This window comes from Pinus tabuliformis, chromosome 1_2 (genome assembly GCF_031772625.1).
Source record: "Pinus tabuliformis cultivar Carrire ecotype Pingquan chromosome 1_2, CPIR1, whole genome shotgun sequence".
NCBI classification, from domain to species: Eukaryota; Viridiplantae; Streptophyta; class Pinopsida; order Pinales; family Pinaceae; genus Pinus; species Pinus tabuliformis.
Window position 1 is genome coordinate 1,031,098,356 of NC_142298.1, and position 25,800 is coordinate 1,031,124,155.

The window sequence follows — 25,800 nt, forward strand, 5'->3', positions numbered from 1 at the left end:
AAAAACAGTATCTAAAAGAAAGCTATCCATTTTGTCATACCAAGCCCAGAGGGCATGCTTGAGACCATAAAGGGATTTATTAAGACGACATACAAGGTTGGAGTATGTTTGTATAAAGCCAGGCAGTTGTTCCATATAGATTTCTTCATGCAAGTCCCCATGCAAGAAGGCAGATTTAACATCCATCTGATGGACTTCCCATTTGAAAGAGGAAGCAAGGGAAAGAACAAGGCAGATAGAGTTCATTTTGGTAATAGGGGAGAATGTTTCAGTATAGTCAATGCCTTCAACTTGTGAAAAAACCCTTAGCAACAAGACGAGCTTTATGTTTATCAACTTTTCCATCTGGTCCAAACTTGTTTCTGTAAACCCATTTGCGTCTAACAAGTTTTCGTCCCTTTAGAAAAGGAACAAGATCCCATGTATCATTTTCCAATAATGAACGATATTCTTCATTCATAACTGTGTCCCAATTTGGACGGCCTGAAGCTTTTGCAAAGGTGTCAGGATCATGATTCGTTGAATCTTGAGCTAGTAAACAAGAGGTTGTATCGAACCGAAAATGTGTACGTCACTGATTTGTAGGATCACCTGCAAGAGTACCTACTGCATCGCAAGTAGCACGGACCCATTTCGGAAGCTGAGGAGCTGAAGGAGGATCCTGAGAAGGTGGGGGAGGATTGTCATTCTCGCTATCATCATCTAAAGAAGAAATGTTTTCAGAAGTAGAAGGGATAGAGAGAGGTGGCACATCCACCGAACTAGGATCATAGGTCGATATATTTTTAGCAAAATTTACATCTCTTCTAATGATAACATTTTTGGACTTAAGTGGAATAAGTCTATATCTTTTAACATCTTCAGAATATCCAACAAAAATACATTTTTCACTCTTAGGTTCTAAAGGTTTATGTTTCATGTCTGGAATATGGGCCCATGCTTCACTTCCAAAACCATGAAAGTGACTTACATCTCGTTTAATTGAGCTCCATGCTTCTTCTTGAGTGATATTATTTAAAACCTTAGTAGGAGTGCAATTTACTATGTAATTTGCACAGTTAATTGCTTCTGCCAAAAATTAAGACTAAGTCCTTTAGATTGAAGCATACAATTAGCCATTTCCTTTAAGGTGTGATTCTTCCTTTCAGCTACACCATTTTGTTCTGGAGTATATGGAACAGTACGTTGCATTTGAATTCCATGCTCAGTGCAAAAGTTGATGAATTTGTTGTTAACATATTCTCCGCCATTATCAGATCTTAGCTTAAGAATTTGATGTCCAGATTGTTTTTCAACAAAGGCATTAAAGGCCAAGAACATGTTAAATGCTTCACTCTTGAGTTTTAAGAAGTATACCCAAGTGCGTCTGGAGAAATCATCAATGAAAGTTGAGAAATACTTGTAGCCTGAGAATGAAGCAACTGGAAGTGGACCCCATAAATCACTATGCACGCACTGTAAAGGCACTGAGGCATGCCAAGAGGCACATTTTTCAAAACTATCCTGATGATGTTTTCCGAGTACACATCCGGAACAAACACCATCTTTGCAAGATACCATAGGAAGACCTATCACCATATTTTCTTTAAATAGATTTTGAAGGGAGTGATAGTTTAAGTGACCAAATCGCTCATGCCAAAGTTTGCTCACTTCATCATTATGAGCAACAAATACTGAGGGAAGAGTTGATGACCCAAAGTTGTTAAACTTATACAACCTTGTAGAATCATCAGCAATGCCAGTAGCTAAAATCTGTCTAGGATTTCTTAGGTCCTTAATTACAACATCATGAGGTGAAAATTCAACGATTTTACCTTCACCTGAATGCATTATCTAATATACAGATAGAAGGTTGCAGAATAAGGTTGCAACACATAATACATCATTAAAGTGACCATTTTCTAGGTGAATAGTTCCAGTCCCTACAACACTAAGAGATCTATCATCACCAACATATATATTTTTGGTGTTACAATCATTTAAAGAAGAAAACATGGCTTTGTTTTTGGCCATGTAATAAGAAGCTCCATAATCAATGAGCCACTCATGATAATGAGAAGAAGAAGATACATTTAGTGCATAACCAGACCGAGATGCTTGACAACCACATGCAAAAAGTGTCATTCCTGAAGATGAAGTTGAATTTGAAGAGTGCTCCAAATGGATGTTATGCTTCTTCATTGCTGCTTCCAAGGCTTCCATCTTCTTAAAGCATTTGGATTCTAAGTGGCCATCTCGATTACAAAAGTTGCAATGTCTATCAGTCTTCTTCCCTTTGTTTTTATTTTCCTTATCATTTTGTTGAATTGATTTTTCATTTTGAGACTGAAATTACTTAAGACCCTTGCTTGGTTTAGGACCGTTCTTTTAGGATACAGTTTCTTAGGATTTTTTGAATTTGGTTTTTGCTGGGCGGCTAAGGCTTTCTTAGAAGAGTTTCCAAGATTAAGAAGACCAAGATGTAAGTGTTTTTCTTGTTCTCTTATTAAAGAATCACAAAAGACATCAAAAAAGAGGGACTTGTAGTCTTGTCTTTGAGAAATAAAGGCTTCTCTAGTAGAATGGAAGGTGGAAACAAACATAGAGTAGGGTGGTCCCAACTTGGTAAGAATGGAATAGATAAGGCTACCATCTTATTTCTTAACCTTAAAACCTTCTAAGAGAAGTCTAAGGGTCTTGAACTTGGACAAAAAATCTTGAATGGAAGAAAAATTATTGGGGTCCAACGTAAGCAACTCATTTTCGAGTTGATGGGCTCTAATTTCATTTTTAATTCCAAAAACTTTCGTGAGCTGTTTCATTGCTTCATTGGGGGTATCAAGTGTTATCACTCCAATATTTCTCAAGAGTTGATTAGAAAAGAATTATTAGAGGTAACCACAAACCTACTTTGGAGATTAGGATCTAGCATTCCTAATTTTCAGAGAGAGATCTCTCTTTATGATTTAACATTGTTTAGTTATTTGATTTTAGGCTAGTTATGATTGTACTTGGGTTTTGATTCGGATTTGGTGGTGGGATCACTTACTTAGACGAAAAGAGGGGTGTATTTTACCATTGGGATATGGGATCAAATATCAAGCAAACAACACTAGATCAAGTTCTAAAAACAGTGTTTACAAGGCAAGATAGCAGAGTTACTTCAGATCTCAAAGCTGGACGATGAAATGGTTTTCAATAAGATCCAAGGAGAAATTAAGGGTTCCTTAGGCTGGATTATGAAGAAAGTGAAAGAAGTCAACCGAGATGGGAGAGAAATTAAGGATTCTTAGATCCGAATATCAGAAGAAAACATGGAAATGATCAATTTTTCAAAACAAAGTGTACTTAAACAAATTCTAAGATAAATTTTCAGTTAATTCATTCAACTTTAGATAACATTCAAGTTTATGAAAAAACATAAGAAAATAACAAATTTGACAAAGAAAATACTTCACTGTAATAGCTCAACACATGAATCCTGTAATGCAATCTCTTTATTCCTTAGTCCAGTGTGTTAAATTGAAAAATTAGTACAATAACCTTTAGGTTTATGATCAAAATAACTCTACAAATGTATAGCAATCCACACTCAATACTTCGATTTATGAAGTATTTATACAAAAATAATTTACAAAATATCCCAAACTATCTTGGGAATTAATATAGGAGAAAGAAATATCTTCATGCAAGAAGATAGAGATAGATGTTCAACTGATGTATGTTGTCCCTATTTATTAGGTTGTGTTGTCTTTATGCTATGATATTTTCCCTTTTATTATTTGTTTTGTTGTTGGTTTTCACGCTGAATGCTCTTCTTACTCTGATCTTTCAACTGATACACTTTTACCTGATACTCTTTCATCTGATTGGCCTGTTATCACCCCAAGAAACTCACCTAGGTTGTATATCAGTGATGCTCAGGAACATTAAAAATTCAACAGTTTTGTTGGATAAAATGATGGATAAATGGAAGATGTGCAGCACCTTTAAGCCAAATAACCACTCCTACTATGATTTACCCTAGACATGGGTGAAGACCCCCAAACTACAAGGCTTTCAACCACCAAGTACTCACAACTTAAAGTAAAAGTGATGATGGAGATGACTAATTGCACCAGCAGATGCACAAGGCTCTGTGATGGCCAGCTGCAACCAGTTAGAAGGTCTGCAAGATTACTATTCCATATACAGAGAGGATGACAGCTCTGGTATTAGAACAACAGCAACCTGCAAGCAGTTTTTAATGAACCACTAAATTTTAACATAGAGGTGGGATGACAGCCCCTCAAATGCCAAATATTCACAGCACATCAACTAAATGCAAAGCAGGCAGAGCCTAGAACATAGAAGAAGTGAAAAGCGAGCAGGTGATAGCAAAAGAAGCTTGTATTAGTGGAAATCAAGACCAGAAGCTGCAGGTCTCATAGTATTAACAGTCTCCAGAAGTTAAAAGGCTACAATAAGCTCTCATTCATCAAACACTCATCCATTCGATTACATCTGAGTTCTGAGTATATATAGTGTTATAATACAAAACATCTCTGTTAAACAATGCGTGGAGGAGCCCATAAATGGCCACCAACCATATTTATAATCAGAAATGGGCCTCTAATACAAATCTGTATGAGTTTTAAATAGATTTGACCCTCTCTAGCTCTCTGCGGTCCTCCTTGGGCAAGTGGAATGAAATATGGGTGAAACCCATAACCATTGAATGCTCTGTCTGGATCTGTGGTGTCCTGCTTCCTTCACGGCCATACTGTTGTTTAATTGCAATCGCCGAACATTAAAATGGCTCCATCATGACTGTTTTGCTTATTAAACAGTGAAATACTGTCAAACTGCTCATTCCCGCCCATTAATGCTTCACTTGGACTTCAAAAGGTTCATTCATGGCTTAATCATTTATCGGGTCCGTCATTTGGGCTGCAATGCATACCTTAAGCTGGCCGATCCTTTGTTTCTCTATACTTGAGAATACACGTAAAAATGCTGCAAAATCATAAAACAATGGCTCTGGCGGACCTGAAATATTATACCATTTTGCTTTGGAAACCCATCGGGTCCGGGCTTCATCACAATAGGCACTTGCCAAGGCTTCCTTTGTATTTCTTCATATTTCATAATACACAGAAAATGCGCCCGAAACCATTGAAAATGGCTCAAGCGCGGATTTGAAATTTTATGAAAAATGACTCATAAACCATCGGGTCTGAATTCCATCGCAATCGGCACTTGCCCAAGGCTTCCCTTTGTATTTTCTTTATACAAAGAAAATACACAAAATACATTGAAAACGTGAAGGGCGCGGACTTGAAAAAATATGAAATGGAGTGTTGTGTGGTCGTGGGTCTGGCCCATCGGGTCAGAGGTATGTCTTATTTAAAAGCCCCGCCCCCTTTAAAAACGCCGATAGCGATATTGCTACGGACCCGCGCATTTATCAAAAGGAATTTAATACCGTCGTCGGGTCTGGCCCATCGGCGATCGCTCATATATATGCAAAAGGCCATGCTCCATTGGAAACGTCGATAGCGATACACCGATGCGATATCGGCGATCGCCCATCGGCGATATATTATGTCGCTGCCACTGCCATCCCCTGACCTGTGATATGCCGATGCGATCTGGACCGTTGATCAACCAGATCCAACGGCTGATATGATTTCGGACCTCTAAGCCTGCTTTTTGAATTTTTTTATGATTTTAGAGCAATTGTGCCTCCCGATAGTGTATTTCCGCCCTTCCAAGGGCTTTCCTCTTTCAACTTTTTCATTCGGTGGAAGGTTTTTAATCAAAACTTGGGGATTTTAACAGCTTCCATGGATCCTTTGACATGCATTTAAGCATGTTTGCAGCCTTTGAAAGTATTTTGAATCCATTTTTAATCCTTTTGTATAGCAGAGCTAACACTGGCTCCTTCTGGGGATGAGATCCTCCCTGTGAGGTCTCAAGAACCTGCAGATCAATGCCTTTGCAGCAACAAACAAATTAGCCAAAATTCCTAGTGTTCCATTGGGCATGGAGTCTACTATAGCTACACTAAAAACCGATAAAAGCAAAATATTTACAGCTTTAAGGCCAAAGACCTTAAATCACATAGCTTTTCAAAAACCGCCCATTGACTGGGCCGTCAAAAACTGGTTCTCCTTCCTTACTTTTCAGTATGAAGGTATTGTTCCCTTGAATCTGTGAAATGATGAACGGGCCTGTCCAGAGAGCATCGAATTTCCCATGATTGCCTTTCTTTTCTTTAAAAGCATCCCATTTCATGACCAAATCCCCAACTTGGAAATTGTTTCTTTTTGCCTTCTTGTCAAAGGCTTCCTTGACCTTTTGCTGATGCGTTGTAGCCTTTTCAACCAGCTGTTCTCTAATCTGATACAACTCTGTTAGATCAGTGATTCTATTTGCCATATCATCCTCTTCATCCTGCGCTGTCTGGAGCAACTTTGCCACAGGGAGGGTAAGTTGAATGGGAAAAATAGCATCAATACCATATACCAGCTTGAAGGGAGAGCAGCCTGTAGATCTCTTAATGGTCACTCTGTCCGCCCAAAGTGCATACTTCAGCTTGGCATCCCAATTCTTCTTATTATCCTCTAACAGCTTCTTAATTATCCTAATCAGACTTTTATTAGAGGATTCTGCTAAACCATTCCCTTGGGGGTAATATGAGGTGGAATGCACAAGTTTAATGCCCATTGAATCACACATTTCCACCAATTCTTTTGCCCTGAATGTTGCTGCATTATCTGTTATTAGCTTATGTGGGCAACCAAATCTGCTGAAAATGTTTTCTGATAAGAATTTCATGACCACATTATGATCGGCTTTCCTTGTTGGGATTGCTTCAATCCATTTTGTAAAATAATCAGTGGCAACCAATATCCACGTGTGTTGGCCACTGAAGTGTGGGTTGATTTCACCAATGAAATCCAAGCCCCACTGCTGAAAAGGTCCCTTTGCAATTATTGGTTTTAATGGCAGGGATTTTAATTGCTGCTTACCTTCAAATCTTTGGCACCTATCACAAGATTTAACAAAAATAAATGCATCAGAAAATAAAGAGGGCCAATAGTACCCAGCTCTAAGAATCTTATGGGCTGTGGTTTTCCAGTAATGATGTCCTCGACACATGCTATCATGGAATTGTTGCATAACCTCTATTAACTTTTCTTTGTCCAGGCATCTTAAAAGTACTCCTGATGGATCCCTCTAGTAGAGCAAGCCATCATTGATGCAATATTTTGTTGCCTTGAGCTTTAAAGTTCTTGCTTGACTTTGAGAGAAATCTGAAGGGACTTCAAGCCTTAGAAGGAAATTGATTATTGCAGCATACCAGCTACATGAAGCTAGGCTTCCGGCCACCAACTGCTTATCCTCCGATTCAGCTGTTTCATGCTCTTCTATTTGACCATTTTCTACCACAGTGAACAAGAAATCCATGTCCAAAGACCTGCAATTTTCTTCAGTCAAAAATTTAGCAAGCCCTTGACCCCTTACCAGCTTGGTGGGCTTCAGCTCTATGTTGAATTCTATCATTTTTGCAATCCATTTCGCTCTTTTTCCATCAGCATCAGGCTGCGTTAAGACATCCTTTATTGCAGCAGAAGGCACATATGCAACTATTTTGGAATGCAAGATGTATACTCTAAAAGCTTTCAAAGATTTGATAAGAGCATAAGCCTGCTTTTCAATAATATCATACCTTAGTTCAGCATCCCTCAAATTCTTGCTGAAAAAGGCCACTGGATGCTCTTGACCTGCTTCATCTTGCTGCAACAAAACAGCTGCGATTGTGTCCTTGGAGGCAAATGAAAACAAGTGAAACTCCTTGCTATAGTCAGGGCTTATTAAAGTAGGAGCTTGCATAATAGCCTTCTTAATGGAATCAAAAGATTTCCTTGCTGCATCAGTCCATCTTACCTCTGCTCCCTTTTTCAACATGGAGGTTATGTGCTTGACTAGCTCTGCAAAATTAGGAATGAACCTCCTTACAAAGTTGATTTTGCCCAGAAAAGATTGTATATCTTTCTTTGATCTTGGGAGAGCCAAGGCCTGAATTGCTTTGACTCTTTCTGGGTCGATTTGAACACCTGCAGCAGACACTACATGCCCCAACAGTTTGCCTTCTTCCAAAGCGAATTGGGATTTTTTGGGATTGAGTGAAATCCCAAACCTTCTGCACTTCAAAAACACCTTTCTTAAATGCTGCAAATGATCATGATGGCTGCTGGAATAAACTGTTATGTCATCAAGGTAGATTAGCACAAATTTATCCTCTTCTCCCACAAAAGCTATATCCATAGCGCGCTGAAAAGTGGCTCCAACGTTCATCAGCCCAAATGGCATTTTAGCATACATGAACGTGCCCCAAGGCGTGGTAAATGATGTCTTCTCTTGATCGTCTGGATGCACAACGATTTGATTAAAGCCTAAAAATCCGTCTATAAAAGACATTACTTTGGCACCTGAGACTTGTTGCAACAAATGCTCCATTTTTGGCAAAGGATAATTATCCTTTTTGGAGCATTTATTTAGATTCTTGAAATCAACACACAGTCTGATTTCTCCATTCTTCTTTCTCACAACAACCAGATTTTCACCCATTTAGAATATCTAAGAGGCACTATTATTTTAGCAGCCAACAACTTTTTAAGTTCTTTCTCCACCAGAGGAAGGAGCATAGGATTCATTGGTCTCAGCTTTTGTTTGAAAGGAATAGTGTCTTTTTCAAGTGGAATTTTATGCTGAATTACATTTTTGTCATATGTTTTCAGATCACTGTACTCCCAAGCGAACACATCAGCAAATTGCCTCATTAACTTGCAGTATTCAACATTCTGATCAGCTGATAGATTAGTAGACAAATTTATAAATTTGGGCTGACCTGGGCTTCCTATATTATGCTTACACACAGCAGATTGATCTTCTTTATGGGCATCTTTGTAAGGCACATCATTGTGGTCAAACAATCTTTCAAGAGGAATCAGACCCTTAGGAATATGGTTGCTAGGGAGCTGGACTATGCTATTCTTGCCAATCTTATCTCTAAGCTGGGACTTGGGAGCTTCTAGCAAAGTATCATTATTTTGGTCAATTTGCATTTCAGAGAACTCATCAATGACTTGAAGAAACCTATTTAACTCATCATCATCATCAAAAACCTTCCAATGGTGGACATTATCAGGCAAGGAGGGTCTATACTTCATTTGTATCTCATAAACTAGTTTGGGAGGTGATGGAGGTATAAACAGACTAGCTGAGACATCAAGGGAGTCGGCAAGTTGATTTTGAGCTCTAGGAATATATGAAATGCAGAAAAATTCAAAGAATTCTTTGATTCTCCATACCTCATCTCTGTATGCTCTCAGCCTCGGATGATTTGCTTGGAACATTTTATTTACTTGCTGAATTATCAGATCAGCATCTCCAAATACCTTCAGCTTCTTTATTCCTCTGTCTTTGGCTGCATGAAGGCCCAATAGAAGTGCCTCATACTCTGCTATGTTGTTTGTCACCTGAAATACCAGCTTCAGAGACAATTCAAATCTTTCTTACCATGGAAATATTAACACCACCCCTGCTCCTGCAGTCTCTTTAGTACAAGCTCCATCAAAGAACATCTCCCAAATCTGTCTTCCTCTATCATGCTCGGCCTGGTCTGTTGGTTTCCTGATTTGCAACATAGCCTTCTGAGATTCTTCTATTTGGAGAATGCATGCTCCAAAATCAGTGTCCACTGCATAAATGGGATGGTTTGTAGGATTCTTCTCATCACTAATGATATATGCCAACTGTGCTTCTCTATATAATCTCCTGCTTTCTCCTCCAAACACCGGGACAGTTGCATAAGATAGATCATTTTGTAATGTCCCACTTAGTATCTTGATCCATCCTCTAGGAAACAACATACCAAATTTCGGAGGGACATCGGCCGCCACTATATCCATCATCATACTCTTCATAGGCAGCTGGGTTAAGGTAATGGCCATATCCTTAATTAAGCCAAGGCATTTCACCTTCCTTGAATCAAAAGAAAACAAATCATGATAGGGTCTAGTGATATCAAGGCCTAACTCTTCCATGACTGTTTTAGGCATTAGATTGTGGCTGGCACCTGTGTCTAGCAGGCAATTGTGGAGGATTTTATCATGGATAGATAATGAAACATAGAAACATGGGGAACTATTATCAGCAGGTTCAACCATGGGACTAAGCACAATAGCAGGCTTATCATCTTGCAAATTGACAGAGTCAATAGAGGTTTGTTTAGACTGTAGCTCAAGGGCTTCAAGGATGGGTTTTCTAAACAATTCACTCTTGACCAACTCAGCCAGAGGCACAACAACTTTCAATTTCTGAACTTCTGACTCAAAACTGAAAGAAGAGAATGATTTATCAGCATTTTTTACCTCTTGAACTGGAGCTTTGAGGGTGACCGGATCAGCTACTGGTCTTCTTAGCCTGGTATTCTGTGGAGCTGTTTGGGCAGCATCTTCTTGTGCAACACTCTCTTTGGCATTCTTTGCATTGGATCTTAGATTATATTTTCGCTGCTGCTCACCTGATTGCAGAACAGCACCACTGTCCCACCCTTGCTTGTTTTGCTCTTGCAACAATGACTCTTCATATTCAGCCAATGTTAAAAATACAGCGTTGCCTTTGTCTTCCATGCAGTGAATTTCATCCTCCTCTTCTTCAAATTGTTCCCCTTCCATGACTGCATTTTGAAAAGGAGCTCTAACCTTATGATCTTCTTTGGCTTGTTCACCTCTTTGCATGATTTGTAGCTGATCATTTGCTTTTCTGAATGGGTTTGGATTTCTTGGAGCAAATGTGTTTTGCTGCCTTGTTTTGCCTGAAGCCTGCTCTACTTTTAGCTTTGAAACTTCAGCAGCCAATGACTCTATCATCTTCGTCATTTTGTCTAATTTAGGCTCTGAAGTTGAAACATGGGAAGAAGAAGCCTCCCCTCTAAGCTTTCTTCTACCAATTTGACTTTTCAACTTCTCTGCTGCCATAATATTGGATTCCACCTCCAGGGCTGCTTCTTGCATATCATTCAAAGTAGCACATCTTCTTTCTCTCAATAGTAAGCAGAAATCAGGGTCAAAAGAATTAGCGTATGTGAGCTTGGTGGTGGTGGGGGTAGGCTTTACCTCAGCTGATATCTTACTATACATCTTATTAAATCTCTTATTGAAGTCATGCAAAGACTCACCCTTTTCTCTTTTCAAGTTTCCAAACTCAGTATGATAATATAATAAGTCCTTCTTATCTCCCCATTGCTTCAAAAATGCCTCATCTAGTGCTTGAATATCTATTATAGATCTTTGGGGTAATTCTCTAAACCACTTCCTAGCCTCTCCATCAAGGCTCTGGACAAAAACTCTCATCCATACATCATTCTCACTTATATCTAAATTATCAGCATAACTGTAAAAGGCTTCAAGATGTTCTTCTACTATCACTCCCTCTGTTCCAGTAAATTTGGGCATATATTTTTGATATTCTCCTGTAGGCATGGCATTTAAAGGTGTGGGCAAGACCAAAAGTCCATATCTAGCAGCAACAATCCTTTCAATCCTAGTAGGTGCTTGTTGTCCTGCCATGTTTGGAATATGTGGAAAAACACTAGCAGATGGAGCAGTAGGAAATAATGTAATGGATGGCACAGATATTGGGATGTTTTGGACAGTATGGGAAGCTCTCTTTGAACTGAGATTCAAAGGGGAACTAATTGCACAAGGGGCTGAATTAGTCTCTGAAGGAATTTCTATATTAACAATGCTGGGCTCTAAGCCTTCAAGCTGTGATTCTTTAGCTATGAACTCATTTTTCAGAGATAAATTAGAGTTTTTAGGCTTACCTGATCCTGATGCCCCTTTCTATGATGATTTCTTCGATTTAACAATTTTCTCAGGGTCATGCAATGGTTCAGCTGGAGACTTCTGTGGATTTCTTCTAGTATGCCTCACAAACTGAGCCAAAACTTCAACGTGGAGTCACCAAAGGATGGTCTTCCACCAATGGAGTCGCAAGACAGAAGATTACAACCAATACTATGTTCAAACCTTGTCTGTCATCAAAGCTTGAAACTATGTCGTTCTTCCCATGGAAGCTTGAGCTCCAATTCTCTTCTCTCCCTGGCAACGGCGCCAATTAATGTTATCACCCCAAGAAACTCACCTAGGTTGTATATCAGTGATGCTCAGGAACATTAAAAATTCAACAGTTTTGTTGGATAAAATGATGGATAAATGGAAGATGTGTAGCACCTTTAAGCCAGATAACCACTCCTACTATGATTTACCCCAGACATAGGTGAAGACCCCCAAACTACAAGGCTTTCAACCACCAACTACTCATAGCTTAAAGTAAAAGTGATGATGGAGAAGACTGATTGCACCAGCAGATGCACAAGGCTCTGTGATGGCCAGCTACAACCAGTTAGAAGGTCTGCAAGATTACTATTCCATATACAGAGAGGATGACAGCTCTGGTATTAGAACAACAGCAACCTGCAAGCAGTTTTCAATGAACCACTAAATTTTAACATAGAGGTGGGATGACAGCCCCTCAAATTCCAAATATTCACAGCACATCAACTAAATGCAAAGCAGGCAGAGCCTAGAACATAGAAGAAGTGAAAAGCGAGCAGGTGATAGCAAAAGAAGCTTGTATTAGTGGAAATCAAGACCAGAAGCTGCAGGTTTCATAGTATTAACAGTCTCCAGAAGTTAAAAGGCTACAATAAGCTCTCATTCATCAAACACTCATCCAATCCGATTACATCTGAGTTCTTAGTATATATAGTGTTATAATACAAAACATCTCTGTTAAACAATGCGTGGAGGAGCCCATAAATTGCCACCAACCATATTTATATTCAGAAATGGGCCTCTGATACAAATCTGTCTGAGTTTTAAATAGATTTGACCCTCTCTGGCTCTCTGTGGTCCTCCTTGGGCAAGTGGAATGAAATATGGGTGAAACCCATAACCATTGAATGCTCTGTCTGGATCTGTGGTGTCCTGCTTCCTTCTCGGCCATACTGTTGTTTAATTGCAGTGGCTGAACATTAAAATGGCTCCATCATCACTGTTTTGCTTATTAAACAATGAAATATTGTCAAACTGCTCATTGCCGCCCATTAATGCTTCACTTGGACTTCAAAAGGTTCATTCATGGCTTAATCATTTATCGGGTCCGTCATTTGGGCTGCAATGCATACCTTAAGCTGGCCGATCCTTTGTTTCTCTATACTTGAGAATACACGTAAAAATGCTGCAAAATCATAAAACAATGGCTCTGGCAGACTTGAAATATTTTACCATTTTGCTTTGGAAACCCATCGGGTCCGGGATTCATTGCAATAGGCACTTGCCAAGGCTTCCTTTGTATTTCTTCATATTTCATAATACACAGAAAATGCGCCCGAAACCATTGAAAATGGCTCAAGCGCGGATTTGACATTTTATGAAAAATGACTCATAAACCATCGGGTCCGACCCATCGGGTCCGAACTCCATCGCAATCGGCACTTGCCCAAGGCTTCCCTTTGTATTTTCTTTATACAAAGAAAATACACAAAATACATTGAAAACGCGAGGGGCACGTACTTGAAAAAATATGAAATGGAGTGTTGTGTGGCCGTCGAGTCCGGCCCATCGGGTCGGAGGTATGTCTTATTTAAAAGCCCCGCCCCCTTTAAAAACGTCGATAGCGATATTGCTGCGGACCCGCACATTTAACAAAAGGAATTTAATACCGCCGTCGGGTCCAGCCCATCAGCAATCACTCATATATATGCAAAAGGCCATGCTCCATTGGAAACGCCAATGCGATATCGGCGATCGCCCATCGGCGATATATTATGTCGCTGCCACTGCCATCCCCCGACCTGCGATATGCCGACGCGATCTGGACCGTTGATCGGCCAGATCCAACGGCTGATATGATTTCGGACCTCTAAGCCTGCTTTTTGAATTTTTTTATGATTTTAGAGCAATTGTGCCTCCCGATAGTGTATTTCCGCCCTTCCAAGGGCTTTCCTCTTTCAACTTTTTCATTCGGTGGAAGGTTTTTAATCAAAACTTGGGGATTTTAACAGCTTCCATGGATCCTTTGACATGCATTTAAGCGTGTTTGCAGCCTTTGAAAGTATTTTGAATCCATTTTTAATCCTTTTGTATATCAGAGCTAATATGGCCTGTCATTATCCTTTGACTATGCCTTTTCACCCTTACTGTACATTTTTACATTTGACTGTGTATTTCTACAATAAGTCATTCAATTTCTCCTATTTGTCTGCATGTGGTAATTAGATATTCATCATCTTCCTATAAATTTCATTTACATCCATGTACTTGGCAAAAGTGGGCTTATTCACAAAAAGGTGTTTTACCTCATGCTGGAGGTAAAAAAAGTTCTCAAAAGTTTGGTATAGGACCTTGCCAGTTAGCATTCCCTTCATAGATGAAGTGTTCACTTGATCCATGACCACTTCTCTAATTCTTCTATTGTAGTCCTCTTTTGGAATTAACTTATCATTTATTACCAAGGGATTGGGCAAACCCTTTTGCCTCAAAACTTCAAATTTAACCATGAACCTATTTGTAACCAGTTGCATGGTTTGGAACCTGTCTTCAAGTTTTAGTATTAAATTCCTCTCGGTGAGGACCATTTTTACTTCCAGTATTGTACCTGTTCTGTCAGGTATTTCTAATTCCTAAAATTGATACTTATTTTTGGAGTTCAAGAAGTGAATGATCCTTGTTGCTTCCTCTGGCATATCTCCCAATTATTTTTTCACTCTCTGTAGGCTTCTGTAGCCTCTTTCACCAAGTCAATTTGCTCAAAAATTACTTAAATGGATGGCCAAATATCGTTGACAGAGTCAATGATATTGGCCCATAATTGTTCCTTAGCCTATCCAAGGGGTTCCTTTAAAGTCAATTCCTTCTCCAAGTTTTTTATTCTTTCATTCATCCTAGTTGATTTCTGCACTTCCTCTTTGTGCATAATCTGTGCAAGCTTATAGTCAGTTTCTAGATTGGTCACATTTTATTTGAGCTTGTTCATTTATGTGGTCTGAATGGACATGTCTTCCATTGCCTTAACCAATTTGCTAGCCTGATCATCTGTTAACCCTGTTGCCGATGTAGACGTTGTAGAAGCTGGTAGTGTTGTAACCATTGGAGATGTAGGAGATAATGATGCTGCCAAAGTGGAAGGTACTGCAGTAGTAATTGTTGGGATAACAGTGGCAGGGGCAGTCTCCAGACTAACTTATTTAACTGTATCAAGCTATCTAACTCCTTTTCCATCTCCTTTAGTTGATCATTCAATTGTAGCACCAGGTTCATCATCTCCTCCTGATGTGTTTGTCTTTCCAGGACTTATTTGGTCTGTGGGTGCTCTAAATGAGGAAGTTTTAGTTGTTTTTTAAGAGCTGCAATGTCCTCATTCTTCTTCTTGATCAATTTCTCAGCCGCTTTGATGTCATTGGGATCATGTCCCAGCTTAATTACCAAGTCCTCGAATGACTTGATCCTGTTGTCCTTGGCCTGTGAGGAGGCCTTTTCCAATTTGTATTGGGTTGTAATGTTGTCTAATGATCTCTGCAGCTTATGTGCAGCGATGGCCTTTCTTGTCAAGGTGGAGTAGATAATATCTCCTGCCTCCTTGTGGAATTCTATCTGGTCAATGTGATGAACATCCCTGTCCAACACCTCAAAGTCTGTTTTCTCTATAGTCAGCTAATGTCTTTGGCTGCTGAATAGTTGGCTGCATGAAGGACACCTGCATTTTTCCTGCTTTGATGTCAGAAGCTGACATCAACCTACTTTGATTTGCTGGTGTATGCTTGAAGTACTAAGCATAGGTTTCAACCTTCAACTTTTCATTTCTCAATTTGATTTCCTTGTATCTGTCCTTGATGTCTTTTTCTCTATCTGTTGGCCTGGTGAAAGAAGAAACCTCAACACTAAGCTGTCTCTCAATCAGTTGAGTGTTAGATGTTGAAGGCTGATGTGTTTCTCCTGAAGCAGTTGTGCCTTTGCTTATTTCCACCATTGTATCAATGTCAGTGATTTCCACCAATTCAATGGTTTCTTCTGGTTCAGTTATAGGATTCGACTTGGGCCTTTTCCTAAGCTCAAATTGCTCATATGTGGTTTCCATAGCAAAACTAGAACCCTCCTCCCTGTTTCTCTTTGGGTTTCTCTCCTCATCTGCTGGGGTCTATAAAATAGTAGGAATATTCATGGGTTCCCCTAGTTCTAGAACCTGCAAGAAAGAACTTTCATCAATTTGTTTATCTACATCAATTAGTGTATTTTCTACATCCACCATTGTGTTATCCATGTCAATTAGAGTGTTTTCCAACCACTCTGATTGGTTGGAAAACCTCTCAAGATCTGGTCTAGGATGGTGGATGAAAAGTCCCAATTTGACCTTGATCCTCAATTTATTTATGACTCCATGAGGGTCATACTGCCACATAACGCTGTTTTTGAACTTCATTTGATGTAACATCTTGTCTGCCTCTGGTCCAGCTTCTTTGTTATTACAAATGAAGGGGCCCAATTGATTTTTCATTTTCAATTAGGTTTTCTTCCTAGCTACTAGGAAGTTGATTTCATCAAAATTGATGATCTCCCTAAAATATTCTAGTGAAAATATCCTCATAGGGAGGTATTTTGGCAGTTTGTAAGAGGCAAGTTGGCATCCATAAACTCTAATCTCTGTGTGGTTCTGGTACAGATACCAGTCTCCAACCTTGCTGTTCTTGGCCAACTATAAGACCCTCTTGATCTCTTGGCTGATTTTGGGTTGAGGACTACTGGTTAGCATGTCCATGACTAGATGGACAAATGAATCAATGAAGTCCTTATAGGTGAATGCAGTGGAGCATTTTTGGATCAAGGGTGTCCAGTAAATAACTAACCTTGTATTTCCTTGGTATCCAGCTTCTGGATGCTGATAGGGAATTTATCTAATTGATAATATAAAAACATGTGAAATAATACAGAAGAATACTTGAAAACTCTCTTAGTTGGTAGTCTAGTGAACTGTTCATGCATCCTATCTGCAATGAACTGAGCATAGTTATAAATAACAACAGGAGGCTTTCTTGGGCTAAAGATGGAAAGAAAGGCCAGGACAACCTCATCCACATGCTCATTTGTGGTATATCCTAAGATGCAAGAGAGCATGGTAATAATCTGTCTACCCCTTTCTGAAAAAATGGTGGCAGCATAAGGGGGACTATCTATGGGAGTATGGCATTCCTCTATGATGAAAGTTTTGAAAATTTGGGTTATTTTGGCCAGGTCTAACTTGACATATAGGTCCAACAAGTCTCCAATAGACAGTGGGGTCTCATTTGGGCTTGGTTGGACCTGAAGCATTTAGTTGATAGATTCTGTAGTGATGGTAAATAACAGTTGCTGTTTAGGGGTGACAACAGCGCTTTGGCTAGGAATGTAGCAAGCATGATAGAAATGGATGATCTCTAGGAATGGGTGTACTTCTGGAAACAAATATTTGGGCAAATTAGATTCCCAAAAGTGGATGTCATCTTTCTGGTTTAAGAATCTATCTTTACTCCAGCAATGGAGATTTAGAAGGTAAGCAGGGGAAGTAGTATCCTTTATTTGAAAATCTATGTCTGCTAATGCAAAGTGGTCGATGTCCAGGAGAGGAGTTTGCAGAGGTCTCACGTCCAGGAAGGTTTGGGAAGCCATAACTGGGTTTAGAGATATGAATTAGGTTTGTATAGGTTTTAGGAGTTTCTGGTACAGTGAGTGAGGAATTACAAACTGTAAAAGGAGGGTTTGGGGTATACAAATAAGCTTATCTTCAATGTAGGGGAATTTCATAATTTATTTCAATTAATTAAGCTTTCAATTAGATCAAATTGAAGGGTCATTCTGGTCTTTCCAAGAATACCTGGAAATTGGCGCTCCGGCTTGCAAATTGGGTTCAATAGTTAATGCAGAGGGTACAATGGCTTCAACTGTGAACTGGTTGCTTGAATTGGGTGTTCAGAGCTTCTTCAGGCGGCAAACGGTGGTCAATTCAGTTGTTTTCAGGTCCAGGGTGTCACAAATAGCTTGAGCAACAGTTGCAATGAAAAACAAGTGAAAAGAGCAAATTTGGGCTTTTCCGGCTTTTTAATGGGTAACAGTCACATTTTGGCGCGGAAAATATAAATGAACAGTGAGCAGTTTTCTGGCTTGGGAGGGGAGGTGGTTTTCTGGGCCATTGCACCGCTTTTGGACGCTAGGTGGTATTTTTCGCGAGCACGCAATTTAGCCTGGGGCCGCCACGTAGCAAAACAACGGCCACGCAAAACTGCGAACTTCACGTGCTCTCGAGCTGCTATCGATTGGACGGTGAACCCACGCAATATGGATGCACACCGTCAGATCTTCGGGTAGGAGATTGGACGGCTGTCACGTGGTTAAATTACATGGAGGGAATCGGGAAATGGATTTGCAGGGCTTGGGGTTTAGTTACAACAAATTGTAATTAATTAGTGTATAAGGTCGAGATTAAATATAAGAACGGATTAATAAAGTGGGACTAGGGGTTATGTGGCGGGGTTTTTTAACCGTACCAAGGGTTGGTGGGTTACCAAAGGGTTTGTCGGGAAAATATAAAGCGGGGAAATTAATTGGATAATGCGGGGGGATAAAAACTTAGGATAAGGGCATTGTTATGGGTTTTTGAAGGGAAATAGGGAAATTAATGAGAGGGGAAGGTAATATTTGCAATGAGAAATGGGTTTCACAATAGGGAAAAGGTGTTTTAGGTAGGGAGATGATTTTTGAAGAGAAATTATTAGGGAAATGTGTGAAACCAAGGGGTAAGGGTCAAAATGAAAGGAAAAGGGGATTTATAACTAATAAAGGGATAATGGGGAAATTAACAAATAAGCATGTGGGGGCATAGTGAAATGAGGGGAAATCAGTTAAACCAGCTTGTGAACATCTTTTCTTTTTCATAATGCTCCTGCACGTGAAACATAGGATTAAGCATGATAAATATGCTTTTGACTCAGCAACCTTGTACATTTGCAACCTTTCTTCTACCTACCATTTATTTATCCTAACATTTTTTCTTCACTTTATTGGGTGCATTTAAGCTCGCTGATCCTTTACTCCCTTTTATTTTTACAAGCAAACTATCTATTTCTAACCTTATAACTTCCAATGGCTCAAATTAAACTGATGAGCTTATTTTTATTATCTATATAACTACTAATCTGCCAAGGCTAAACAATTTAGCTAGATTCTTATTCTCTATCTATCAACATAAAATTTAAAGCATGAATAAGTCAAGATTAAGCTATTTGACCATCATGGATTGTGGCAATTCTGACAAGCTGCACACAACCTTATTTTGCAAAAAGAATAAAAGGTAGTGGCATTTGAATTTGCACACTTTCATGATCTATTTTATTTCTTTTTGGGTTTCATATTTTTCACTTTTTGATCTTTTCTATTTCCTTTTGTCCTTTGATTATTCTTTTAGGATATACCCTCTTTGCATTTTTTAATTTTTAATATGAAAAACATTTTGTAGAAATCAAAAGTATGTACAATATTACAAGACTAACCATAGTCAATTCAAAATTATGAATCATATTATTATAGGACCCTAACATCAAGTTCTGTTATATGAAATCTAAAGTCTGGAGAAATAAACATCCCTATTAACCCACGTGCTTGATCTTGCCTATTTTCCCATTTGGCTGCCTTGTTTTCATCTTTAGGTTTAATTTCTTGGCCTGAGGCTATTCTGTAAAGACATTTACTTCCAAGTAAATCCACAATGTAGGACCACCATTGGAAGTAGTTGGTGTTGTCAACAATAACTTGGCATGGACTTTCCATTTTAACAGAAACTGAAGTTGTAGATGATGAAACTAAGTGTTCCAATGGAAAGATCTCAAAAAATTAAGCCAATTAAAAAAAAATGGCTTCCGGATAAATAAGTTATGGCTTTTTGAAGAAAAGTTATTGAAGATGTCGTCGAAATGCGTGAATGTGCGGAAGTAAATGATAATGACATATTTAAAAAAATCCCCCCCTCGCCTCCCCCCCTTCCAAACTTAATCTAATTAGCTTACTTTAAAAAATATTTTATGTAACCCACTTTTATAAATAAGTGAAATTCACTTTTACAATGGTACTTTATGAGCTACTCACTAAATTGTAGCTTAAATAAAATATAAAGAGACTTTAGAATTATAAGTGACTCACTTTTTATAATGGGTGAAAACACTTTGACATAAAGTAACTTTAAAACATAAGTTACATGTGTTTTTTGAAAAAGTATTCAACAAAAAGAAAGACTTGAACCCAAGACCTCTATTCTCATAAAGTAACTTTAGACCAAGTGAGCTACTTTAAAAGGTTAGTAATTTTTGGAAAAGAGGAAGGGGGAATTTTTATTTTTTTAGTCATTGAAGCTTTGCGGCGTGTGCTTACTTGAAAAAGCTCTTTTTGCCTACAAAACAAAAAACCACACAACCCAACATGGACATGAAAAAAAAAACAACCCTTATTGCTTGAAGTTAGCTTTTGCCGGAAACTAAATATTTTCCTTAATGTTTCTGATTTTCCGAGATCACAATAAGGCGCAGTGGAAAAGAGCATACACATGAGAAAAATCCTTCATTTTTGTTTCTAATTTTCCCAGATAGCACAGAGTCGTAAGGCAAAGAGCAAATGCAGAAATGAAAAGTATAGATTTGGTAATAAAAAAACAGAGAGCTAAATAAATAGAGAGATTAATAACTAAAACTGCAAATAAACATTGTATACCTTCAGATCTTAAAAATGACATAGCTAGGGCTACCAGAAACCTTTTCGCGTGAAACGAAAGGGGTTGCTCACTGGAATAGATGCTCCTAACACAATAGAGCAGTGCTCTCAGCCTGAAAGTAGTTAGAAACAACAGATCTAGGAAACAACAGTCAGATGCAGTTGTACCGGCTTCAAATTTGGATCACCAATGGATGCGGCCCTCAAATAGCTCTGATACCATGTAGGAATTTACAGGGTAAGTTCGTTATATAGAACACCAAAAGACATCGCTCATAAACAGATCACAGATCAGTACACCAGAATTATTGACGTGGTTAAAACCCTCAAAGAGGGAAACAGTCCATGGCCTGAGCCAATGCGACCACTTCTGGCAATTTATTAATAAAAGAAAGAAAATTTACATAAGCTTCTCTCGTAAATGGTTACTCTACATATGACCCTCCATGCTCTTTAAATAGAGATCATGGACCAATCGGGTGTTAAGCCACGGATCAAGTGTCGGTAATACCGAGGAGAGAATAAACCGTCGAATCACTTCATGTTTAGAACATGTCGTGACCATCGGATTATAAGTTATAAAAGTACACCATGAAGAAACACACTTTACCTAACTCTGCATTAGACAAAGTTATACTTAACTATTTCCTATGTGTCAGAATATCATAACATAAAGTCGAGAATATAAACAAAAACGAACCACTGGTTATTGAAGTTTTAGTTACACCAAAACCTCTTATTGAAGTTTTAGTTATATCAAAACTTGCAGTAAACTTTCAAACCTTTATCATTATGTTGTTTTGAATAGACAACTAATCCAGATTCCAAAAATAGTAATTAGTAAACTTAATTGATTCATTCTCAGATTGACAGTTAGTCCACTTAATTGATTCTCAATAAAATGAGTGTGACAATTACTCCAAACATATATAAAATGTATATATCATTATGAGAAATCAACCTATAGGAAGGTGTATTTGAATAAATGTGTTTGTTTATTTTAGTCTGCTTAATTGATTTTCAATAAAATGAGTGTGACAATTACTCCAAACATATATAACATGTATATATCATTATGAGAAATCAACCTACAGGGTGGTGCATTTGAATAGATGTGTTGGTTGGATATTATTTTAGGAATGCATATTTAATGCAATATGATACAATATTGGCCAAGAGGAAATTGATGAGTACCTCCATTAAGCCATAGAACGAGAGGCTTCTGCTGTTTCTGAGAAGAAGCTTCAAAGAACCAATAAAAGAGAGATCTTCCCTGCTTTTCATTCACAATCACATGACCAGCATAATGGTTGAATCCAACATTCGGCTACCCAAGAAAATGGGTCACCTTATCCAATTCTGTTGCTTCATCCCCCTTCTCTAAATTGGCTTCGCCTTGATTTATACCCAGAGAGATAAGAAGAAACCCTAGAACTATCCACCAAGTTTGTCTGCAATACATTTTCTCAACTGTGGGTCAATCAACTTCAGAACTTTGCTATAATTTTACATATTTCTCAAACATGAAGAACTCATTATATATAGCAATAACCTAAGCCTTACCCGATGTCGATGGGTGGGCTTAAGGTTAGGAGACGCACCCATAAAGTTTGGCCCAAAATCAATTCATCAAGCAACAACGACACAACAATCGGTTTCCCAGAATGTGGAGAATTCATTGCAACTAGGTGGCATTGGAATTTTTTCTAGAAATCAATGGAGAAAGGAAACTCTATAAATTCCTAGGTATGTGTACCAGAGCCCAAGTAATTAAGTTTATGGATTGTTATTAATGCATCATGATTTATCACTCCAAACATGCCTTTGTTAGTTGTATTGGACTTCTTTCAGTGAGTTATGTTGCCTAATTTGGACATATTATATTTTGGGGCTATGACTTCAAGAAGATAAACTGCAAACATGATTTTTGTCATTAAATGAGGATGAGCTTGTTACGTGTCATAATGCTCAGATATTGCTTAGAGATGATATCGATTTGATTGCCATGGAGGTACAGTGGTGGAATTTCATTTATTATAGACAACAGTCGACCATTACTATCTTTTAATAGAATTAATGTTCTATTGAATACAAAATAGAGAATTTATCCTACTATTAGGGAGAAATTGGAATTGAAATTTTGAAAGTGATTTTTTTTTTAAGTGTGGATTAATATTAAATTTTATATATTATTTTTTATGTGGATGAGTGGATATTGTATTGGGTTTTTGGTCAAATCCATATTAGTTTGGGTTTGACTAAAAAAATGTACAAAATTTCCATAGTTTAATTTTGCACATTCAAATTTTGTATGTTTTGACAATATTTTTATTTATTTATGTTCAATTTGATTGGCTATCATATTGAACATGTTATTTATCATTTCATTGATTAAAGAGCCAAAAGTACAAAAGTGCCATCACGACTTGTTTATTTTAATAATTAATCAATATAAAGTGTTGAGATCAAAGACACGTGGGCTTACCAACGGTAAATTTCATATCTTTGTAACAAAGGCATTCATCCTTCTTTAGATACTTATTGCTAGGAACACGGCGATCCCATTTATTACAGTGCTTCAAGTACAATTGTCTTTGTCCGTGGGCTTTAATGTTTTTGCACGCAGTGTAAAATGCTCCTTCTTTTGAGAATTTGAAAGCACTCAAAATCCTCTATGCTACATGCTCCAATTCCAGATTTTTCCCCACCCAATATCCTCTACGCTACATGCTCCAATTCCATATTTGGCCCCACTATCGCCTGGTTTTTTTAGGGCAAGTATATATCAATTTGATAATTTTACATATGGTACATATCATGGGTACACATAATTATATTTAAAATATAATTACCCTTCATAATATCAATCCTATTTTATTTTAAAATTAACTTCAATATATATAAAAGCACACGATTACACTCATCTAGTTATTAAATTAACATAGCTCGGTGAGGTGTGTACGAGTCTTAACCAATCGAGTTCAGCTTCAGCTAATAATTCAGAGTAATTGATAAAAACCCCACCTACAGTGTCATGGTATTGTATTGATGCAAGATTTATAATTTACACATTGGATCCACCTACAAAAACAATAACTAAAATAGAAAGTGAAGTTTGGATAGATGATGATAATGAAGGCTTTGATGATATTCAACCAATATTTACTCTTTCACAAATAGAGAAGGAATATTAATTAATAAATTTGATGAACATTAATGATTCTTCTTCATATTGTGAACAAGATCAGAGTTTTCAAGAAAAATGTCATATTAAATATTTATCATCTCATCAAATGACTTTTCATTTTATGGAAAAGCTTGACAATTATTTAGGAGAAATATTTCTAGGTAAAACATTAAATATCGATAATATCTTGGAATAATTTCAAAAGAGAAAGTGGATAAAGATGCTACAAAAACATTCATCTACTTATGCATGGGAATACATTGATATGAATGGAATTGATACTAAAACATGTATGAATCATATTTATATCCAAGAAAATGCCAAACCAGTAGGACAACCTCAGAGAAAGATGAATCTTAATCCGAGAGAAATTTTCAAAGACAAATTACAATAGTTACTTAATTTGAATTTATTTATCCAATATCATATATTCAATGGGTTTCACCTTTCGTGATTGTTCCAAAGAGGAATGGAAAATGGAGAGTGTACAATGATTATAGGGAATTGAATAAATCTACTTTGAAAGATCATTTTCCACTATCTTTTATAGATCAAGCACTAGATAAATTAGCAGGGAAGAAATACTTTTCATTTCTTGATGGTTTCAGTGGATATAACCAAATCCTATTGGCAACAGAAGATCAAGACAAAACAAATTTTAGATGTCCATGGGGTACATATGCCTATAGGGTACTTTCTTTTGGGTTATGTAATGCATCTGCAACATTTCAAAGAGTCGTTTTGGGTATCTTTTTCTGATCTAATTCATGATTCTGTAGAAGTTTACATGGATGATTTTATTGTCTATAGAAATACTTTTGAAGAAGCTCTTGACAATTTAGAAAAAAAACTCTCATTAGGTGTAAAGAAGCAAATATTTCATTAAGTCATGAAAAATGTTTTATGATGTTTAATGAAGGAATTGTTTTAAGCCACCATATTTCAGATGATAGAATTAAGGTGGATACAAATAAGGTAGAAGTAATTTATAAAATTTCAATTCCTACTTGTCAAAGAGATATTAGAAGTTTTCTTGGTTTTACTGGTTATTATAGAATATTAATAGAAAAATTCATAAAAATAGCCTCCACTTTTCAAACTTCTTGCAAAAGATTTTAAATTTGTTTGGAATTTTGACTGCCAAAAAGCATTTGAGTCATTGAAGCAGAAAATCATTGAAGCACCAATTTTAAGGGAACCTAATTGGTCTTTCTTTTCATATTTCAACTGATGTTGCAGATACAACTTTAGGAGTTGTGTTGGGAAAGAAAGATCTAACTCCTTGTGTTATTTATTACACAAGAAAACAATTGAATCTTACAAAGTTAAATTACATCGTAACAGAAAATGAGTTTTTCGCTATTGTGGATGCCATTAACAAGTCTGGACATTATATCACTGGTTATGAAACTTTCATTCATACAAATCATTCTTCTATTATATATTTAATGAATAAACCAATTACTAATAGAAGGATTACAAGATGGTAGTTATTGTTTTAGGAATTCAATATTATTATTCTTGGCAGACCAGGAAAAGAAAACACGTTTGTTGATTTCGTTTTTAGGATTCAAAATGATAATAATGAGGTTCTTATAAAAGATAATTTTCCTGACAAGTATATTTTTATAGTATCTAATAAAACTCCTTGGTTTGCAGATATTGCTAACTATTTGGCTACAAAAAATTTACCTCAACAATTATCACTTAAAGAGAAGCAAAAAATTATCAAATCGAGTGCACCTTATTCTTGGATAGATGGAGAATTATACAGAACTGGACTTGACT

General features: G+C 37.5%; 1 pseudogene; it reads right to left on the reverse strand.

Moving 5' to 3' along the window:
* LOC149209640 (serine carboxypeptidase-like 31) overlaps positions 1 to 22,504 on the reverse strand; it is a 76,012-nt pseudogene extending 53,508 nt beyond the window's left edge.
* Between the last annotated feature and the right edge of the window lie 3,296 nt (positions 22,505 to 25,800).